Below are 22047 nucleotides of genomic sequence, written 5' to 3'. Positions count from 1 at the left end.
ATTTGTAAACAAACATGAATTATCTGGCTAGCTTCAACAGCATATATTTAAAATCAAAATGAGAGTTTTCATTATGCCTAGCTCTTAAATTAATATCCATTACTATCTTCTCAGAGGTCATTCCTCTGGACTGAAAATGTCCTAAAAACAGGAGTTACACAAAATTTTAAGTGAGTGTGACAACATTTCTTCAGAGACTTTTTCTTAGCAGGAATATTTACCCTCCCAAAATGGGCTCTATTAAGTAGTCACTATAACAACAGCAGTGAAAAGTTTGAAAGACAAGAAAGACATCATCATTCTAAAAAGAAACCAAACTAAATTTTCTGATTGTGAAAAAAATTTGTCCATATTATGCGGTAATATTTCATTTGCTCTCTAAACATGTTGAAAATGCTTCCAAAGTGCTGTAGCTGAGTGATTAACTTACAAGTAATAGCAGAAACAGAACATTAACCCAAATGGTGCATAAATTTGATGTTTTATGCACTTTCATCTGAGCTCTGTTTGCTAGAACGCAACTAAATGCAATTTTCACGGAATCACAACATGGTTGAGGTAGGAATGGACTCAAGGTTTTCTAGTCTGACTCTCCCACTCAAGCAGGGCCACCTAGATTACACTGCCCAAGGCTGTGTCTACATGGCTTTTGAATCTCTTCAACAATGCAGACTCCACAACATCTCTATGCAACCTACATCCGTGCTCAGTCACCCTCACAGTAAAAGAGTGTTTCCTGATGTTTAGAAGGAACCCTCTGTATTTCATTTGATGCCCATTACCCCTGGTCCTGCCACTGGACACCACTGCAAAGACATTGGCCCTATTCTCTTTATATCCTCCCTTCAGGTATTTCTGTACATTAATAAGATCTCCCCTGGGCCTTGCCTTCTCTAGGCTAAACAGTCTCAGGTCTCTCATCCTTTCCTCACATGTGAGATGCTCCCATCCCTTCAGTGATATTTGTGGTCCCTCTCTGGACCTTATTCAATATGCCCATGTTTTTATCTCTCCTGTACTGTGGAAACAGGTTTTTCTGCATACACAGATCAGAAAGATCAGTCTGAAAGGAAAACAGTCTTTGCAAGATGAAGACTATGGAATGCTGATGGAAAAACTAACATAGGAAATAGACAGGCTGGCAGAAAGTTCCAGGTCTATTGAAAATGAGAGTTCAACTTGTAATGAATGTTATCAGCAAATATTTCATACCCTCTGGCAAAGCAGGCGTCATCCTCTCATGGATGCCATCCACTTTTGTACAAGATGCTGTCTGCTACACTTGACAGTTTGTCTATGGTCTGGGCTGCTTGCCTCAAAAAGCCTTGTTAATACATGCAATACAGTATCAAAAACATTACTGATTTTATTTTATGTGTACAATTCAGTTTAATGACATGTTTGTACACCTCTTTCAGAGGAGAATCACTTTCTTCTCTTCCCAAATGAGACACTGCTTATTAAATGAGCAGCTGTTACGTAGTGTATGCTGCTATTCAACATCATTCCTGTCTTATTTACTACGAACTCTTTGATTACACTTTGAAGGAAGACCTACTGAACAGTTAATTTTCCACAGGCTTTTCACTGCCCCATCACTATAGCCTTTGAAGACTTTGACCATTAATATATTTTTACAACACATTCTAAGCAAGGGAGCGCTCCAATCTCATTTTGAAGATAGGATTCTAAGGGCTTCTAATAATTTTCTGTGCCCATGTTGAGAGCGATTGCTACTGACATATACATTTCTAGCACAGTCTGGATAGATTTCTGTCTTGCAACTTTGACTATTCAGCCTTTGGCTATTAAAACTTTACAATCACAAATTGGTTACCCCAAAATGAATTTACAACCTCCAAAATTTTAGGCAGATTTCCTAGAATCACAAATAGTGATGTAAGCACTGGAAGGATAAAAGTTTGCTGTCCATTGTGACTTTCTGCTTTGTGGGCTATAAAATTCTTTTGTATTTATGAGTCCTTCCTCTCTCTCACAGGAACACAGGCAGAAGCGTGGAAAGTAACCCTCTGACTAATAGAATTCTTCTGTAATTGCAACCATAGAATTTTGTTCATAAATCAATTCAACAAGTAATTTCTAACTCTGGAAGAAAGTGGAGTGGGATTTCTTCAAAATTATTGAATCAGGGAAAAGTAAGATTATCCTTTACTTTAAATAGGCAAGATTGCAACAGAAAATGTACATTCGGTCACAGAACTGAACGCAGTTGTACTATATAGTCACTGACAAACTGAATTCTGCTGTTCTTTAACCAAAGTACTTGATATTACTGTAGTACTCGATTTTACTGTAGTACTGAAGCATATATTTTGTAGCTATAATGCATTAAATTGTGTCCTTGCCAGATGTTTTTTTTTTTACCTTGTTGCTCTTATTTATAAGATAAGGAGTTCCTACTTCCACAGAAAGCCTATTATAACAGCTTGCTTGCAGCACTGAGAACTCCCAGGGTATTTATTTAAACCATTTTGAACTCTCTTCCAGATTCACTTTAGAATTTACCACTGGTTATAAGGCTCTTCAATGATCCTAGGGGAAGTAAGTTCCCCAGGAACTGATTTCCTTTGTATAATAGTGAAAAAGTTATTAATTTAACCTTGAGTTTTGTAATATTTAGTCTACAAAAGATTTAATCCCCAGCTGCTGTTTTGAACTCAAAAACATTCAGATACTCAAGAGATCCAGAAGTCAATATACAAGTGAACTCAAGAGGAGTTGACAAACGACAGGGTAAAATTCTTTTATCATTAGGAATCTCATAAATGATAGAATGCCAAGAATTGCTTTTAAAGTTCCATGGTGTGAGAAAGAAATGAATAAAATCACTAGTTTAAACACTAAATTAAAATAAAAGGCGTAGATTTCAGCTAGGCACATAAATCTTCATTCTACTGTTTGTTCCCAAGACGACCAAAACTGGAAGCACGTGACTTCTGGAAACAGGAGAAAGGCGTTGGTTCTACCAGGAGACCTGCATCTGCAGTGTAGGTTTGGTGCCCTGGTAGCAGATGAGGGGTTGGGAGCTCTGTCAGATGAAGCATCAAAGCTGGATGGGCCTGAGCCATGAAGAAGCATCAAGAGGAAACAGTGAGTATTGGTAATGAGTAACTCCCAGCTCTGGTGAACAGAGGTCCCCATCTGCCAAACTGGCCTGTGGTCCAAAGAGTTTTGCTTCTTATTGAGGGCTCCAGGTTTTCTGAGGTGCCATGGAAAAATCACCAAGGCTTATCCAAGCCCTCAGATTATGACACTCTTCTACTACACATAGGCACCAACAATATGTTCCAGGTCTCCTCTGGCAGTATCAAGATTGACTAAATAGGCTTGGGCAGAACATCAAGGGCAAGAAATCCCAAGTGGTGCTCTCCTTCATCCTGCCGGTGAGGAGGAAGGGTTTATGGAGAAATAGAGTAATATTTCTGATGTGAAACTTGCATTTTTTGGAGTTCCTTATCTTTCCTCCAGTTTACAGGCACAGAGGCAGTACAAATTAAATTCTCTCTGCATTTGAATGATCTTGGTATGGGTGGGGGACAGGTATCTGGACTAAAATGTATTCTCAGGGATGGGAAATAAAATTTACCAAAAAATAAGGCAGAAAATTCTGAAAGTATTCAGAGAAAATGGCAGAATCTGTTAATAGTTCACCCTTTCACAGTACTGTCAGCTTTGGAAGAAAGATGCTTAAAGGCTTAAGCTACAGATGAGAATGTAACTGGAATGTAGATGGATCTTGCCCATATATTTACAAATTTTTAATGCCGTTTATATTAAGTTAAAGAGGGCAAGGAAGTCTCACATGATTTGTAGGCTTATTTTATATGACTAGGCTGTAGGCCACATGCGTTTGCTTACTGCCCTAGGCAGTGCAAATGAGGAAAAAACAATCCTGTAATTTGTTTTGAATTTTAAAAATAGGACTTCAAATGATGTTGTCATGAAAGTCTCGTTTGTTGAAGATGACAGTATTAAGAGTTTAATCAATGCTGTGTATTTTCACAGGGATACTTCAGCATATATTTTCAAAAATATGTTTAATACAATGGTTTTCTCTATTAAGTGCCAAAATTAAATATGAAATATATGCTTAATTATTCTGCAAAGGATTAATACATAGGTAGAAAAACCCTACAGTGATAGATTGTCTATTTTTTAATTTGAGCTACAGTTGCTTAAAAAAAATTCTTTTTTAGAATGAAAGTTTTGACTTTTTAAAAAAAGTATTATTTTATGTTTTTCAAAGAGTGCAAACAGTTTCTTCAAAAATATAATGTCAGTAGTGCCTCCCTTTTATAATGGGCTTTTCATCAGTAGATTTCAATAGCTCCTTTGTGGCAAAATTAGAACAATGGCATGGCCCATATTCTTAGACGAAAATATATCATGCAGTACCCAACAGCATGAGGGAGGTAAGGCTGCTGCGGCTCTGCATCCCCAAGCCCAGCCAATAGCAAGGCTAAAGACATATTTGCACTATCCTGCCACTGTCTCTGTGCTAGTTTGTGGGTATGCATGTGAACTTTTATTACATAATCTAATACATTACTTCAGTTTTCATGCATATGCGTGGGCTTTGAATGACTTCTGCAATGGTCTTTGCATACCTTTACCAGTTTGTGTAGTTATACGTGTATATTTATATTTGCATGAGTAGATGTGCCTTAAAGACCTGTCCAGTCCTGAAGGGAACAGAATGAATTGAGCTTCATCTTCCTGCTGTTGTGTAATTATTATCAAATTGTGGTGAGGAAAATTATTTCTACATTTGACAGTGCATTGCCTCTCCCCTTTTTCTTGTTAATTTCTTCTTTTTTTCTTACAGAAGAGAAAGGCTAAGAAATTGCAGTTGACTGACTATGCACAGAACTTATGCATTTGTTTTGTATGGTTATATAAGTTTTGAAATATCAGTATAAGATTCCTAAAACCAATCCTATTCTAAATATTCTTAAAAAACTATCTCTTTCCAACCTGGCTTCCTTAAACAACAGCAACAAAATATTCATTTTGTCTTGTCTGCCTTTGATAATCATCGGCTTTAATGCTTGAGTAACTACCAAATAAGCCTTTCCCGCTTTTTTAGGGAAAATATTAAGTTTACATTCACTTTTAAACTTGACCACATCTGGTAGCAGGGAATGTATTATGAATTTTCCTGGTCTAACTAGACAGGATTAAATTCTGACTCCAAAAGGCAAACAATCTAGTAGATAAGATTAAGATGTTTTGCTTTTGAAGAGGATATGTATGAATAATATCTTAATGAAGTTATTTCACTTTTAAGAAACAGTCTGTTTATGAAGGCAGTCAGGTCACTCTTCATTTAAAGCTGCTGAACTGACTAATAATTCAGGATTTCCTACAGGATGTAAACCTGCTAATCAATTAAAGATGACATTTGAACAGAGATTAATTTTAAAAAGTCATTTTTTTTTGTTTTAAAAATCGAGAGATAAATGAAATGGAGTCAAAAAAGATAGGGGTGAGTGGAAGAGGGAAGAGGAGAGGATGGGAAATTAATAATTGCTAAAGCTTGAATTATTCATCATTGAAAGGGCTGAGCTGACAAATCAAGCAATAAGCCTTGCTAGTCTCTAACTTCATGAATGCTTTTGGTCTGTATAAAAGTTATATAAAGCAAAACATGTAAATGTCTAGCAAGGTGCTACTAAGGCTAGAAATGAAAGTTCACAAGACACAAAATAGTCTTAATTGCAACTGAAAGGTAACTGTGGTCTTCAGCATTCAATTTTTTTTCATAAGTTCAGGTCCAGCCCCAATAAAGTCAAAGAAAGATGGCTATTTTTACCCATTAGGATGTGTATAGGTCCTTATGATGTGCTGATATGAAAATAAATCCATGATAAATCCAACTTCAACCTCAAAACTAAAGTCCTTTACATCACTCTTTATACAGAATTGCAAAAAATGTTACATGTGTATATCTAAAAGGAATCAGAATGAATATATGAGTAGTAATTAAAGGACGCTTACACAGGGAGGTTAAGGAAATCCAAGAGTCGAAAATAATGTATTTATTTTATACCAGAGAATATTTTGATTATCTTGCTATGAACAAATATCACTGAAATATTTTAAACTATCTTTTGACATTACATATTTTTGACAAATTAAATCCAAAATAGATAAAAATCCTGTCATGAACTTTCCTACTTGATAAATAAAGATAAGAAATATGTCCATGATCGAAGAAAGGTTCCCTTTTTATTTATGGACAGAAAATTATTTTTCTCAAAAGCCCTCTTATTTCAGCTGTCTAGTCTTACCTTGCATTGACCCCATACAGCAAATTTAAATAACAGCTTTCCCCCAGAGAAAATATCAGCACTTTTAAGCCTGAGGTCTAAACAGACTGCCAGATATTTTCAAATGTTGTTGTTATTTGAACTGCAAAACTATTTATTCATTCTTTATAGCATAAAATATTATCCATTTGCTGCACTAGATTCACATTGGAATTTCCATTCTTCCATATATTTATATGTTTGAAGTTTAGGGTTTTCTGACCTGAGTATCAAGTATCAAAACCACTATGATCTTTTCTCCAAGCATATGTCCCCTATGTATCCAAATACAGATTTTGTTCTGGTTTTAGTTCATTAGAATAGCTTTATTCTCGCTAAGAGTTTATTTCCCAAATGTCTGAGTAGCAATCTTAGCAATCTACATATATGTGGTTGTCCAACTCCAATGTATGAAGAACATAGGACAATTCTGGAACCCAATTCCCAGTTATTTGACTTATGAGCAGTGACTTCTACTTAGCATAATGCCTTATACTCTGATGACTGCATTGTAAGAACTGTTTGTTCTTTTCCAGAATGTCAAATACACCTTGTTTTTATTCTGTCCTCTGAAATTAATGAGATGCCTGTTTGTATGTTGAGATAAAAATAAGCCAAAATCCTCATGTTTTCAAATTGTAAACTGATACCAGGGTGGAAGGGGTAATTATCAAGTTTAACTTCAAAAGGTCCAAAATAAAACTCTAAATGGATATTAAAAAAATACTGTATTTTCCTACAAGCCTTTCTACTAAGAAATCATTCTTGGTAAGTCTAAGAAGATATGCAGCTGAATACACAAGATTTACTGCATACATACCAATTTTGTAGCCCAGTGTAAAATAGGGTGGTATCATCTAACCCAACCCATGGTTCAATTAAAGTAAGTTTTCTGCATTTTCCTCAATAGCCAGACAAATAATGATCTAAATAAAGACACAGTCTGGGAAATAGTTATGTATCTTTACACGTTTTATCTTTGCTAAATAAGAAAATGGTCATTTTGTAGAATTAGACCCTGAAACTACATAACAAGCCTCTAAACTGCATTTTTAATATAAGTGGGCAGATTGATTACATTGCCTGCAGTGTTATTCATACAGACAAAGGTGAAGGTTTGCAGGGTGGATCCAGGGAACTACAGGCCTGTCAGTCTGACCTCAGTGCCAGGGAAAGTCATGGAACAGGTGATCTTGAGTGTTATCATAAAGCACATGCAAGAGAACCGGATGATCAGGCCCAGTCAACACATGTGGGTTCATGAAAGGCAGGTCTTGCCAAACTAACCTGATCGCCTTCTATGACAAAGCGACTCCACTACTGGATGAGGGAAAGGCTGTGGATGTCTTCTTGGACTTCAGTAAAGATTTTGACACAGTTTCTCACAGCACTCTGCTTAGGAAACTGTCTGCCTCTGGCCTGGATGGGCGCACACTCTCCTGGGTTGAAAACTGGTTGGATGGCCGGGCCCAGAGAATGGTGGTAAATGGAGTTAACTTCAGCTGGAGGCCAGTCACAAGTGGAGTTCCTCAGGGCTCAGCACTGGGTCCAGCCCTGTTCAATGTCTTTATCAATGACCTGGATGAAGGCATTGAGTAGACCCTTAGCACGTTTGCGGATGACACTAAGCTGGGTGGGAGTGTGGATCTGCTGGAGGGTAGGGAGGCTCTGCAAAGGGATCTGAACAGGCTGGACCACTGGGCTGAGACCAATGGCATGAGGTTTAACAAGGCCAAATGCCTGGTCCTGCCTTTTGGGGCACAACAACCCTGTGCAGTGCTACAGGCTAGGAGAAGTCTGGCTAGAAAGATGCCTGGAGGAGAGGGACCTGGGGGTGTTGGTTGACAGCCGACTGAACATGAGCCAGCAGTTTGCCCAGGTGGCCAAGAAGGCCAATGGCATCTTGGCTTGTATCAGAAACGGTGTGACCAGCAGGTCCAGGGAGGTGATTCTCCCTCTGTAATCGGCACTGGTGAGACCACACCTTGAGTGCTGTGTTCAGTTTTGGGCCCCTCACCACAAGAAGGATGTTGAGGCTCTGGAGCGTGTCCAGAGAAGAGCAATGAAGATGGTGAGGGGGCTGAAGAACAAGTCTTATGAGGAGCGGCTGAGAGAGCTGGAGTTGTTTAGCCTGGAGAAGAGGAGGCTGAGGGGAGACCTTATTGCTCTCTACAGCTACCTGAAAGGAGGAGGGAGCTGGCCTCTTTTGCCAAGTGACTGAGGACAGGACAAGGGGGAATGACCTCAAGCTCCACCAGGAGAGGTTCAGGCTGGACATCAGGAAAAAAATTTTCACAGAAAGGGTCATTGGGCACTGGAACAGGCTGCCCAGGGAGGTGGTTGAGTCACATTCCCTGGAGGTGTTTAAGGAACGGGTCAATGAGGTGCTGAGGGGCGTGGTTAGGAATGGTTGGACTTGATGATCCAGTGGGTCCTTTCCAAACTAGTGATTCTATGATTCTATGATTCTATGAAAGTCAGTATTGATATCCAACATAGTGACAGGTCTAACCACTACAATTATCGTAGAAACATTTTATATTAACGAAGGCCACAATGCCCTTGAAGGACCATGAACATTGTAATAAGAGGAAACAACGGATAGCAACAGTAAGCTATGGCTGTACACTGAGAAGCTGAGAGGGAGGTGTGAGCTAGAAAAGTAGAAATCATGATGACTTAGGGGAAAAGCATGTAAAATATGCAAAGCTAATTAACCAAGTAAGCATTTGATCTAGGCGTATGGACAGTAGCAACTAACCAATAGTAGTATAAACTTATACGCGTGAACAGTTGTTTGTAACCAATCAAATGATGCCAAGTTTTAGATGCAACATAACATTGTGTATGTAAGGAGCTCATGAAGAACAATAAAAGTCTTCAATCCAAGATATCGGAGTACATGTCATTAATCTCCTCAAATTATGAACATTGTTAGAAGAAATTTAGCATTGACTATTAGCTCTTATAAAAAGTATATAGATTTATCTATTTTCCCTTTTTTTCCCCTCAAGAAAAGCAAACTTTACTCAAAATCCAGCAAAGGAAAGGATGTCTACACTGTGACCTATGGAAAATGGCTTTTCTGCAACATCTCATTTCTTCTGTAGGCCAGGCTTCAGGCTTTAGCATAACTTTTAGAGTGGAGTGCTTGTCTTTCTCTGGATGAGGAGAGCAGGTTAAATCCTGGAATAAGTCTCAGGTGACAAACATACCAAAAAACGGACTCCAAGCCTGAAGTACTTGCCCAAAACATTTTGATCAGCATATCAAAAATATTTAAAACTTTTCAGGTTTTAGACTGCTATAAGTAGCTTAGCTAACATCCATCAGTCCTCACCACTTTTGTAAAATGAAAAGTCATTTGACTAGCTTTTATTGCTATTCAAAGTTGCACCCCAAAATAATGAAGGAACAGATGGAGCTACATTTGTTTTCAAGTACTTACTGTAACAGGAAAAGACGCTTAGTTCAGCATTAGGAGAGGTGTTAGGGGACATGAAGTATTGAGAATAAAGTATTTATTGAAAAGAACTGCAACTATTCATGAATAGACCCTCCTGAGGGCAAAGAGGTCCTGCACAGGGATCTGGACAAAATGGAGAGCTGAGCAATCACTAACTCCATGAAGTTTAACAAGGGCAGGTGCCAGATTTTGCACCTGGGATGTGGCAGCCCTGGATATATATACAGACTGGGGAGTGAGAGGCTAGAGAGAGCACTGCAGAAAGGGATCTGGATGTTCTGGTCAACAGCAGGTTGAACGTGAGCCAGCAGCGTGCCCTGGCAGCTAAGAGGCCCAACCACGTCCTGAGGTGCATCAAGCACAGCATTGCTAGAGGATTGAGGCAACCGCTGTATTCCACTCTGCACTGGTGCAACCCCACCTCGACTGCTATGTGCAGTTTGGGGCTGGGTTGGTGAAGGGTTTAAAGCGGAAGTCGTATGAGGAGCAGCTGAAGTCACTTGGTCGATTCACCCTGGAGAAGAGGACACTGAGGGGAGACCTCATCGTAGTTTACTGCTACCTCAAAGGGGAAGGAGGAAGAGCAGGATCTGATCTCTTCTTTCTGGTAACCAATGATAGAACCTGAGGGGAGAGCAGGAAGATGTGCCAGGGGAAGTTTAGGTTGGAAATTAGGAAAAATTTCTTCGCTCAGAAGGTGGTAGAGCACTGGAACAGGCAGCCCAGGGAAGCAGTAATAGTGCCAGGCCTGACAATATTCAAAAAGCATTTGGACAACACTCTCAGACACCTGGTGTGAAGTTTGGAGTTGTCCTTTGGAAGGACAGGAATTGGACTCAATGATCCTTGTGGGTCCGTTCCAATTCAGGACATTTTATGATGCTATCAGGTTTTCATTGAAGTATCATAAATACAATTCCATATCCAATTTTTAATTTTTAAAAATCAATTAAACAAGCAAAAATATATGTGAACTCAGAACAAATTCTATGAGAAATTCCTATGTATCTTTGAAAATGGAAGAAAATAAGACTGTAAGGAAAGGATTTTTGAAAAGTCAAATTTTTTTTCAATATAGTAAACAAATAAATCAAAAAAAACCAACCCAAACCATTGAAATTGTTGCAGGAGGGTTCATTACAGGATTTTAATCTATTTTGTCAAAAATATGGAATATCAAAAGATAGCTAAAAAGATTTCAGTGATATTTGTTCATAACAAGATAATCAAAATATTCTCTGGTATAAAACAAACATATTAGTTTGACTCTTGAAAGAGTTTATAATGAATGCATTTATAAACAAATAGCATTTCCCGAATTTTAGCCTGGCACTTCAGAAGACATCTCATCAAGAATTTTACAGTGACAAATTATTTTCATAGGCATGATAGTACCCTTCTTTTCCTTGTAGACATTAACTATAGGCCTTGCCTAGGTATTCCTCTGCTCACTATATATTAGCATTGTCTTTTCTATGAAGGCATATAGAACACATTAGTATACAGGGAGCATCTTTCAAAAATAAGCTTTTTAAAAACTTTTACCTTGTTTCTGTCGATCAATCAAGACTTCTTAACAATGGGTTAATAATGCTTTGATTATATAAAAATCTAGAGCTATTTTTTTGACCAAGCAATGCAGAAAAACTTCAGATGTTACCTCAGTCTCATATAAGACCAAGAATTTCAGCATTTCCCATCAGAAATACTATCACTAAAAAAGCCTGATGCTAATGTTTGCAAAGTGCTTTAATATTGAAACTGCTCGTTCTTCCTCAACAGGTCTGGACTTCACATAATTGGCTGGAGGGTTTTTGTTGTTGCTTTGGGTGGGGGGAGTTTGTAGTCTCAGGAAGATGGCAATATAGATTTCTTTTAAAATTGTTATAGAACAGTCTATCTCAAATTTTATCTCCCAGCCCCCCAAGTGAAAAACTTATTCAAAAAAATAACTTGAAATTATAACAGAAATGTTTAACTGATGCGAGATATAATATATCTGTACTTGGGTTGGAGATTAAAATTCTTCTAATAGGGAAGTAAAATTTTACCCTTTGTATGCCAATTTTCCTTCAAGGATATTCTGAAGTTCTTATGATTGTAATCTTCTGTTTGTCCTGATCCACCTTGAGAAGAGACACCTAAATAATTGTTTTGTATTGTTCCAAGTAAAGTGTTTTAAAAGTCTGTTAAAGATACCACTTCTTTTTCCTCTGCGCCTTTATTCACATACCCAGATTGACCCATCAGCCATGATTAGCCCCTTCTACAAAAGATTACACAAACTAGCATTTTACTGAACAGAATATTTAGCTTATGAATTTGCATTGTCCTCAAATTTATACAGTGCACCTATAATAACTGCAGGTAAACTCACCAAGACATATACAGACAAGGAGATTCAATTGAAATAACTCCTAATTTTTTCACAGAATTTAACAAAGTAATCTTGAAGCAGAAAAGTCTGCCCCTTATAATTAAATCAGACAAACCTTAATTTTTTAAATTTGAAGCTACAAAAGTGTTGATTGTGAGGTGAGCGTGGATATCTGACATGTGCTGGAGACATCACCACAGGAATAGATACCATTTTCATGATCTGAAACCCAGAAAGATGTGAGATACTCTTTAAGTGGCTCATTGGTATCTGCATACACAATTTAAAAGGCTGTGGCAACAACAAATGCTTTAAGATCACTGAAAGATTGTGTTTGGTCAAAGATACATTCAGAGGAAATGTCAGAGAGGGATAACTAATTTTCTGAAGAAGGATATTTCTTTTGCTATTCATTAGATAGATAGATAGATAGATAGATAGATAGATATAGCCATATTATATACAGCCAGATTTTAATGTTACACAAGCAAGTGAAAATATAAAACCTAATCTGAGAATAAAAATACTTGAAAGACTTTTTACTATTTATCTTTCAACTGACTCATAATCTGTTTTGTCATAAAACACACTCATTACTTAGAGCAGCTACTGCTTTGCTAGTCCAGGAAAATTTGTACTCTTCAGAATACGGTTATTCCCCAATACTCTTTGCTAAAGGAAAAAAAAAAAAATCTTTCATTTTTTCCAGATGATTTTGATAGTGACTTAATGATGTTAATTGACCTCCGGTGGTTCTTTTCATGTGCCAGCTCTGTACCTCATTTGACCTCAGGCTTGCAGAAACTAATTAAATAAGAGCACAGAGGCAACTTCAAAACTCAAAAGAGCGAAGACAGATAAAGACAGAAGACTTTCCTTACTTTTTCTTCCTATTTCTTGAAGAAAGAAGTTCTATATTCTTAGTAAAATCTGCAGACTGTCCTAGTTAATAATATCATCTGGGATTGGTTACTGCCAGTTATTATGTTGTTTTTTTTTACTTTGGGTGTGAGAATAAGATAGCTGTATATCTCTGTAGAAAATGAACACTGGCATTCACCTAAAATTTTAGATTTGCATCATTTTCATATATACTCACTTGGAGGGCCTCCTATCCATTATACTTCTTCTGAAGAGGCAAATTAGGGAGGAAAATCAGCTTGTATATAAAGAGTAATCACCCTATTAAAAAAGGAGGTGTTTTTTCCTACGTAAATAATAGACAGCTGATTTGAAAGAACTATGCCTGCATTTAGGTGGTTTCTATGAAACCTAAATTTCTGCACGACAGAGGATGCATTTTCAAAAGCCATTCTAAAGCTGAGCTGCTGAACTAGATGGTTCCATCTTCTTTCTTGTGTATTCTGTCTTCCATTCTCCTCCAGTTCTTCAGCTCATGCAGCTATGCAGTGGGTCAGGTCCAATATACTGGAATACACTGGAATACACTGGAAATACACTGGAATACACTGGAAACAGATAAACAGAAATCCCCAAAACCACTTGGGTGGAGGTCAAGTATCATTTCGACTGTTACAAAAGCATCAATCCCAAAATATACAGCAAAGGTTACCTTTTCAATAGCAGGAGTCTTACAGTAATTTGAGTCAATCAAGTATCAAGAGGGTAATGAGACAATTTTCATTAACTTTTGAAGGGACAGGGCCTGATCAATAGGCCTAAAACCCATGAATGACTTGTATTGGATCACTATGCTTATTGTTTAATCTGTAACATCTCACGTTGCTATTATCAGTAGAATTGTGCTGTGCTATTCTTAATACATACAGTGTAAGGAAATACATATAGTTTTATTATCAGTACAATTAGGCTGTGCCGCCGTAACTGTATCTTCCCCAGCATACACATGCCGAGAAAAAACCATCAACACCCTGCATGACCAGTCAGCATGAACATGAACACTGTATGAAAGGAGAAGATCTATGCAGGAATGCTGCACCTCAACAGGCCCTTTAGCTCAAAGATAAGAGATATTCAGCTGTCTCCTTATCTCATTTCTTGGGGCCTTGGCCACACTCTAGGAGGGGGAGAGTGGGCAATGGGCAGCTGAGATAAGAGAACCTGAGATTTCAGAATGATATAAGTTGTTTATTTAACAATATAAAAGCTGGACCCTTTTGCCTCAATCTTTGGAGACCCCATCTACGAATGTAGACAGTGCATGGGACCTCACAATTATTCGAGTAAAGCTTTCCAAATCCTCTCTAGAAAAGGGGCTCCACAGCGACTGCAGATCTGGACGACGATGATAATAGGACAACTGGTGATGTCTCTTTCTTAATTACTATACTTATTGTCTTGTAGTAATGATTAGATGCTTTACCCTTAAAGCTGTTACTGTAAACTTGTTGTTAATCACTACTAATTATTTGTTACCTTTCTTGTTTTAATAAGTTTAGTAAAACTTGATTTCACAGAGTATTAGAGAATTTGGGTTTTTATGCTGATCACCTCTTAGCACTCTGTGGTAAAACAGTTGTATAGTGCAGAGTCTGCAAATCAGGATTTTGTAGTATTATACTATACCGTGTATGGCAATTCCACAGGATAGTGGCACTTCACAAAGGGTATTTTTTTCACATGCTGCATACAGGTATTCAGCAGAAGGATAGGCAGAAAAAATCACAAGGTCAACGTGTTAAAAAAAAAATAAAAAATTACACAGCTGTAGTCACTTCACTTCCATATGTCGTCTCATCCACTCTTAAGGCTTTACATATACTTTTCTACACATTATTATTTCTGGACCAAGTAATCTTATCACAGTGCACTACATCATACAAGACTGCCTGGTAAGGTGTGAAGAGTGTCAAGTGCTGTAGTGAGTACATACCAACTCTTCCAAGACAGCGTGTGTTTAATCTCAAACTATTGAGATGGAAAATTATATATATCAGAGAGACATAGAAAGGCTTTCCAGCATCCATCTTGATTTCCCAATCTTTTGCTTGCAGCTGCTAGAACAACTAATCTGCACTTCTCTGCTTTACCACTGTAGGCTTCACACATTTCAGAACATATCTGAAAGTGTCACTTGCTATGATCCTACCTGTTAGAGGACGGGTATAACCCTAGTGACTATAAACATTTCTGCATATTGTACTATTGACTATCCATACAGGTAGATAGTTGAGCCACTGTAAAGCCCTAGGAATTGGTCTTAAATAATTTGCTTGCAATCAAACAGCACAGGCTGCCTTCACAATGTTGTCTTGCTTGCAATAGAAATATGTAGAGAAATGTTATCTGCTAGAATACATCCAGTATGCTAGACTGAATGAATTAAAAATAGGTTATCCTACTCCAAAATTACCTACTACAAACGCAGCAGTTTTGGAGTGTCAGGATAAAAATGTTGTCAGTCCCAAAAAGGCTTTTATTATACAAGCAATCCATTGTGTAACACAAGTTTTCTATACGTAGTTCTCTGCTTGGAAGGCTGCAATATTTTCCTTAGAGCTAGCAGATGGAGAAATGCTTCAATTTAAAAAAAATACATGTGAGAAAACACAAGTTCAGCAGCTTTGGAGGAAAAACAGCTGTACTTTCCAAACCTTCTCCTTTCCTACTCTCACAAAATCTATACCAGTCTTAGTTTCCTAGGTAACCCTGTGAAACTGAGGCTACTAGTAGAGACTGGAAGAAGTAAAAAACAGATGTAATTTCAAGTTCATCTTCCATAAAATAAGTTAAGAAATGTTAGGTTTGATAGGATTCAGAAATCTAGATTTATTTTTTTTTTTGCCACACAAAGGCTTGTACAATGACACTGCCATTTCAGTACAATGACTTGGAACGACTTTATAAGATACTTGAATATTGCACAATTTTTTTTTTGAGAATGCACACACTGGCCTCTCCTAGTCAATATATATGGCACATAGTATTCTTATTGATCGCTCGTACTGTATATGAGCATAAACACTGATACTAGGCAATATCAGCATTGCACGGTCACTATCATGCACTTTACTGGGGAAGCCTGTCCAGAAAAGAGAGAGCAGCTGACACATTAATGTTACTGGAACCCATAACATCAAACTGAGTAAAGATGCTTAAATATCCAGTGCAAATTCCATTTCTGTATTTACCTGTTGTCTTTCTAGGAAAAAAGCCACATTGTACTGGAGTAGAATTGCCTTTAAAATGTACATAGGATGCATGTAAAGCAAATCCAGTCATATCCCCTTCCTCAAAATGAAATTTCTTACTCTTTATAATTCCATCATCCTCTGAGTACCCATCTGTATCGAAAGCACAGGGATATCATTTCTGAAAATGCTCTAGATGAGGAGAGGCTATAAGCCAAGGAAAGAATAGAACTGTGCATTATGCTAATTTGCAAATTCATGTGCATCCATTCTACCTTCTTTTTTGTCATTTACAGAGCATGCATGGGATTGAAATATAGAAGGAAAATATCCATATCCTTCAGAGAATGAGATCTGCGTATTTCAAACACAATACTACCTGCAAAACTGGACTTGGCCAACAAAGTGGAGTGACAGATTGACAAAGATGATGGTTATATTTTAGATCTCTAGATAATTAGCAATCTTATAGGTTTCAGAATTAACTGTAATTATTATATAAGAGCCTAATTTCTATTTTTTCTTTTCAAACTTGGTCCATATTTTGAAAAAAAATCTAATAGAAAAAAATAATTCAGTCTTACTATGCTTCATGTATATCACAATATCAGAAAAATGGACATTTAAATTAAAATAGTGACTTTTTAAAGAATTAGGGGGTAACAGTGAAACTTATTATTAAAAAACATCTTTTAATTAGAAAACATAAGTTCGTTTCAAAACTCCTTAGTGATAGGCACAGATACTATTATGCAGCTGTTATTGCAGTATCTGCTATAGAGACTTTCAGCTAGAGACTTGCAGTAATATTTAGGGGAGGAAGCTAATACCAGTCCCATCATAGACACCTGTACCCCTTATAGTGTGTGTCCTGTGGCAGCTTCTGCAGCAAACGGTGCTGAATGAATGCTCTATTTGGTACACCTGCCCTAGGGACCAACCGTTTCACAATTTAGGAGTCCAGATGAAATTTTGAAGCACTTTGTATTGTCATCTGCAGGCAGAAATAAGCATAATTATCCAGTGCTTTGGACAAACATGTCAAGCTGACTATAATCTAGAAGACCAAGTTAGTCTGGAGCTACACCTTAATTCATGTGCTCTGTCATGGCCATGGGCTATAAAACTTACACTGGCTGTCAGTCAGGTCTGTAGCCTTCCTCAGATGTGCCCCTATGTAGCCATGTCTCAGAATGATGAATTATAGGCATTTATCACATAATTGATAGCTACTTTCTAGGTAATTTTTTTCTCCATAGCAATGAGGTTTAATTGGTTTAGATATTTTAGATTTTTTTTTTCTAAATATAGACAAATTAAACCTCAGCAGCTCTCTAGTTACCATAGCAACTGTAAGGTATTATGGCACTTATTTGAGACCAAATGCTTACATATAGCATTTCCTATGTATAAAAATAACGTCCGTCTGAATCAACTTTTATAAGAGCATTTATTGTTTTGATTTTGCCTCTTTTATAGGTTATCCTTCAGTGGAAATAAAGTAGCAGAGATTTGTTACAATACTTTTAGAATCATAGATTCATACAATTATTTAGGTTGGAAAAGACCTTTAAGATCATGAGTCCAGTTGTAAATCTGACACTGACAAGTTCATCACTAAACCATGCCTGTAAGTGCCACATCTACACGTCTTATACATACCTCCACAGATGGTGACTCAACCTCTTGCCTGAGCAGCCTGTTCCAGTGCTTGACAACCCTTTCACTGAAGTAATTTTTCCAAAACATCCAACCTAAATCTCCCCTAAAGCAACTTAAGGCTGTTCCTCTCATCCTGTCACTCTTTACTTGGGAGAAGAGACCAACACCTGCCTCGCTACAACCTCCTTTCAGGTAGCTATAGAGAGTGATAAGGTCTCCCCTCAGCCTCCTCTTCTCCAAACTAAACAATCCCAGCTCCCTCAGCTGTTCCTGATAACACTTGTGCTCCAGATCCTTCACCAGTTTCATTGCCCTTCTTTGGACACACTCCAGCAGCTCAATGTTCCTCTTGTAGTCAAGCGTCCAAAACCAAACACAGTATTCAAGGCATGGCAACACCAGTGACAATGACCAGGATAACCTCCCTAGTCCTGGAGTGGTAAGTGTAGTTGCAGTATTTTGAGTTTTGTGATGTTTGCTTAATAGAAGCAAAACTTAATGACTGCTGAACAATGCATTAGTAACTGGAAAGAAATGAATTACATATTAGATCCAAAAAAAAGCAGCTAGTCCTACATGAACAGGACATAAATAAACAGTGAAGTTAACAGGTATACCAAGCCACATGGAACAATTTGTTCTGTAAGTCTCTCAATAACGGTTCTATTGTGATTCAGCCAGTTCTACCTCAAATCAAACTTCTGTCTCCTCTAAATTGTAACAGTGCAACTTAACACAACTTAATACAGAATTATACATCGTCTTTTCTAGCTTTATAGTTGTCCTCTTCTGGGCATTCACTTCAAAAGAACAGCAAATCAAAAATCTATCACTAATTCAACTGGCATTAAGAATAAAAGAAAGTTCATTTCACTACCCTAAGTTTCTGTTACATTAGTGAACATCACTGTGCATGAACACAAGGTGCATCTTCAGAAGAAAGGTACCATGTACAATTCAAAGTAAGTACTGAGAATACTCCTACACTCTCAGAGGTAGGGATTCCCATACTAGCAGCAACAGCAGCAATTCCTTCTAGCTCAGGGCTAGGCGCTATGTAGGAGGATTTCTGCTGCTCAGGAAATATGCACTGACTGCTCTGAAGTAACTTCCATGCTAATGGTTCACACACTGTAATTTGGGCACCACTTCTCAAAGGTTAAGTGCTTGCTACAGGATACATCAACATTATCTTGGAGAAAGGTGCAGGCTCCCTTTGCCAATATTGAACTATGAATCAGCTCTGAACTGAACTGAACTGAAAGCTGAATAGGCAGAATATATTAACCTGGGCTCTGCTAAGTTGCTTGTAGTAAAAGCAGAATGAGCCCAGAACTGCCTGCATCCGACATACTGATTGCAGGCAGAAATAAGCACCTGAGAGGAATCAGGAATCTAATAGTCTTCATAAATCTGGGCTTTAACCTCTAAATATAAGGCTTATAGGAGTGTAATTTCCGGATAAGCAAATCTGTCATGCTTATATTGAAAGTTTATGTGTAAATCCAGAGCAATACTTGACTGCTCTGATCCAAATAAAAAAACCACTTTTGCTTTACTTCTAGATGTTTTCTATTTCTGTGACAACTCTTAAGAGAAAATTGAGCAGCTTCAAATACCTAAGATAGGATAAATGTTCTTTGCATTTTTAAGAATTCTGTGAGGAACACAGAGGAACTGTGAAAGTGCTTGTCCTTTTTTTCCCCATGCCATTAGATTCAGAAACTTTCAAATGGAATGGTATTTACTGTTTACTAACAAACCTCAAGAATGTCTCAACTAAAAAAAAGAGCTCACTATCTGAGACTTTTGTTCTCTTTACTCAAACTTAAAAAAAAATATGGAAAAGCTGACATTAGAATATCTCTCTTTATAGAACTAATATCATGCAGCTTCTTTCATTTCAGATGAAAGTAAAAAGAATGTAAAATAGTACATCCACTCTTGAAGAGTTTTGAAAATTCACTATAGTTCTACACAAAAAAATATATGGCTACAAAGCAACTTTACTCAAAGAGCAAATACCTCAGGACTCTAATTCTGTGTTACTTTTAGTCCCCTAAGTGTATCGGCCTCTTCAATTATCACAGGCGTACCTGCTTTTTTGGTTTATTTGTATGAATAAACTTTGTAATACCTTACTGGGAGGGAGACCCATTCTGTGACAGAACATTATGTATGCCCAGTACAACTGTCACTGAAACACATGCAGTGATTAAAATGAGAAGGGAATAGATGAAAAATTCCATGAACTTATTTTTAATCAAGTCAGTAGACTACATTGTGTGTCACCAAGCATGCCTGACTTTGGTTAAAATGTTAACTTCTATTAAGTATAATAAAATGGTATTTTTCCCTTTGCTGCACCTCATTGTGAACTAGAAAACCTAATAAAAATAGTCTAGAAAATGTGTAACATAAATCCAACCCCTATGTACAATTAACTCTTACAAAATATTAGAAAAATCTTACACTGAATATTTAAATGAGAAGTATCTCTGATGGATGGCCCAGTTTTGAAAGCTACTTGCTTCCTATGTTCTGCACCGTACGCTTTGTGAAAATTCCTGGGACTTGTATATGTACAAACAAGCAAATTTTATTAAAAATAAGTGATTATAACAGCCACTGATTAAATTAGGGTTTGGTGATGACTGTGGATAAGGTATTAGTTGTTTAAATACATCCCACAACCCTACATATGACACAAAACCCTAACGCATACAACAACACAATTAACAATAACACGTGTGTAGTGATAACAACCAGACGTAAGTGAAAGGAACACGCAGGTAGAAAAGAGAGTTCAGATCAAAGTACGGAAAGACACCAATAGCTAGAACGAGATCAGAAATCAACACGCGTATGCATACAAGGAGGCATGCCCAACTAGGAGGGAAAACAGAGATCAATCTGGCAGTTGATCCCATGAAAGTTTTCCCCAGTGTACCATTGTTGCCTTGGATTTTCATAATAATTTGTGGAATTTTAAGTGAAGCTTGGGTGACTGAAGGCATTAAGTCAAACTCTGCTGATTGGTAGAGAGAAAGTTCCTGCTTATCTTGCCAAATCTGAACTGCATGTGCCGAGTAGGAGTGGTGATGGGAGTGGTTTGTCTCAGAGGCGGGGAGGAGGCAGGTAGCGTTAGGTGTGGAGGTAGGTTTTAGTATTATAATGATTTTACAATGATGTTACTATAAGTAGGGATCACATGTGGGGCTGGATAGTCAGAGCAGCAGCTACAATTCATCTTCTTGGCAAATAATTGGGCAGCTGGACCAGTCTCCTTGCTGATGCTTGCTGAGAGCAGGGGCTGGAGACATTTGTCTCCAAACTTCCTGTCATCCATCTCACAGGGCAAGAGGTCCTCCCCTCATTTCTTTCTGATAAGAAGCGTGCTGCCCCTGTGCGTGTTGCATCTCCACTTACATTGGTTTTAAAGAAAACCTGCCTTATACTCAGAAAACTTTAGGGCTCCCATTTCTCCCCACATTTAGCTTTATTCCCACATTCCCAACCACTATCCATGATGTATGAAAAGTCATGGCAGCCAGGAGAAGTCCCCAGTGACTGGAAGAAGGGTAACGTTGTGCCCATTTTCAGAAAGGGTAGAAAAGACAAACCTGATAACTACCGACCTGTCAGCCTCACCTCTGTTCCTGGGAAGATCATGGAACAGATCCTCCAGAGAAGATATGCTAAAGCACATGAAAGACATAGAGGTGATTAATGGCAGCAAGCATGGCTTCACCAGGGGCAAATCCTGTATGACCAGATTAGTGGCTTTCTATGGTGGGGTAACTGCAGCAGTGAACACGGGTAAACCAATGGATGTGATCTATCTTGAGTTCCGTAAAGCCTTTAACACGGTCCCCACAGCATCCTTCTCTCTAAATTGGAGAGAGATGGATTTGATGGGTGCACAGTACAGTGGATAAGAAACTGGCTGACTGGTCATATTCAAAGTGTAGTGCTCAGTGGCTCAAAGTCCAGATGGAGATCTGTGACAAGTGGTGTCCCTCAGGTGTCCATACAGGATGGGTGCTGTTTGATATCTTTATCAATGATATTGACAGCAGGATTGAGTGCACCCTCAGCAAG

The 22047-nt window shown here is 37.9% G+C and overlaps 1 long non-coding RNA gene across 2 annotated transcripts in view; it reads right to left on the bottom strand.

Annotated features, from left to right (window-relative positions):
• Positions 1–13250: 13250 nt before the first annotated feature.
• LOC128851289 (uncharacterized) overlaps positions 13251–22047 on the bottom strand; it is an 89917-nt gene continuing 81120 nt past the window's right edge. For both annotated transcript variants that reach the window (XR_008448610.1, XR_008448611.1), the window contains exon 6: positions 13251–13641. This is a non-coding gene — a long non-coding RNA (uncharacterized LOC128851289). The remainder of the gene's footprint in view (positions 13642–22047) is intronic.

The sequence above is a fragment of the Cuculus canorus genome, chromosome 2 (assembly GCF_017976375.1).
Source record: "Cuculus canorus isolate bCucCan1 chromosome 2, bCucCan1.pri, whole genome shotgun sequence".
Taxonomy (NCBI): domain Eukaryota; kingdom Metazoa; phylum Chordata; class Aves; order Cuculiformes; family Cuculidae; genus Cuculus; species Cuculus canorus.
Note: the sequence above shows the minus strand (reverse complement) of the source record. Positions and strands in the feature narration are given on the sequence as shown.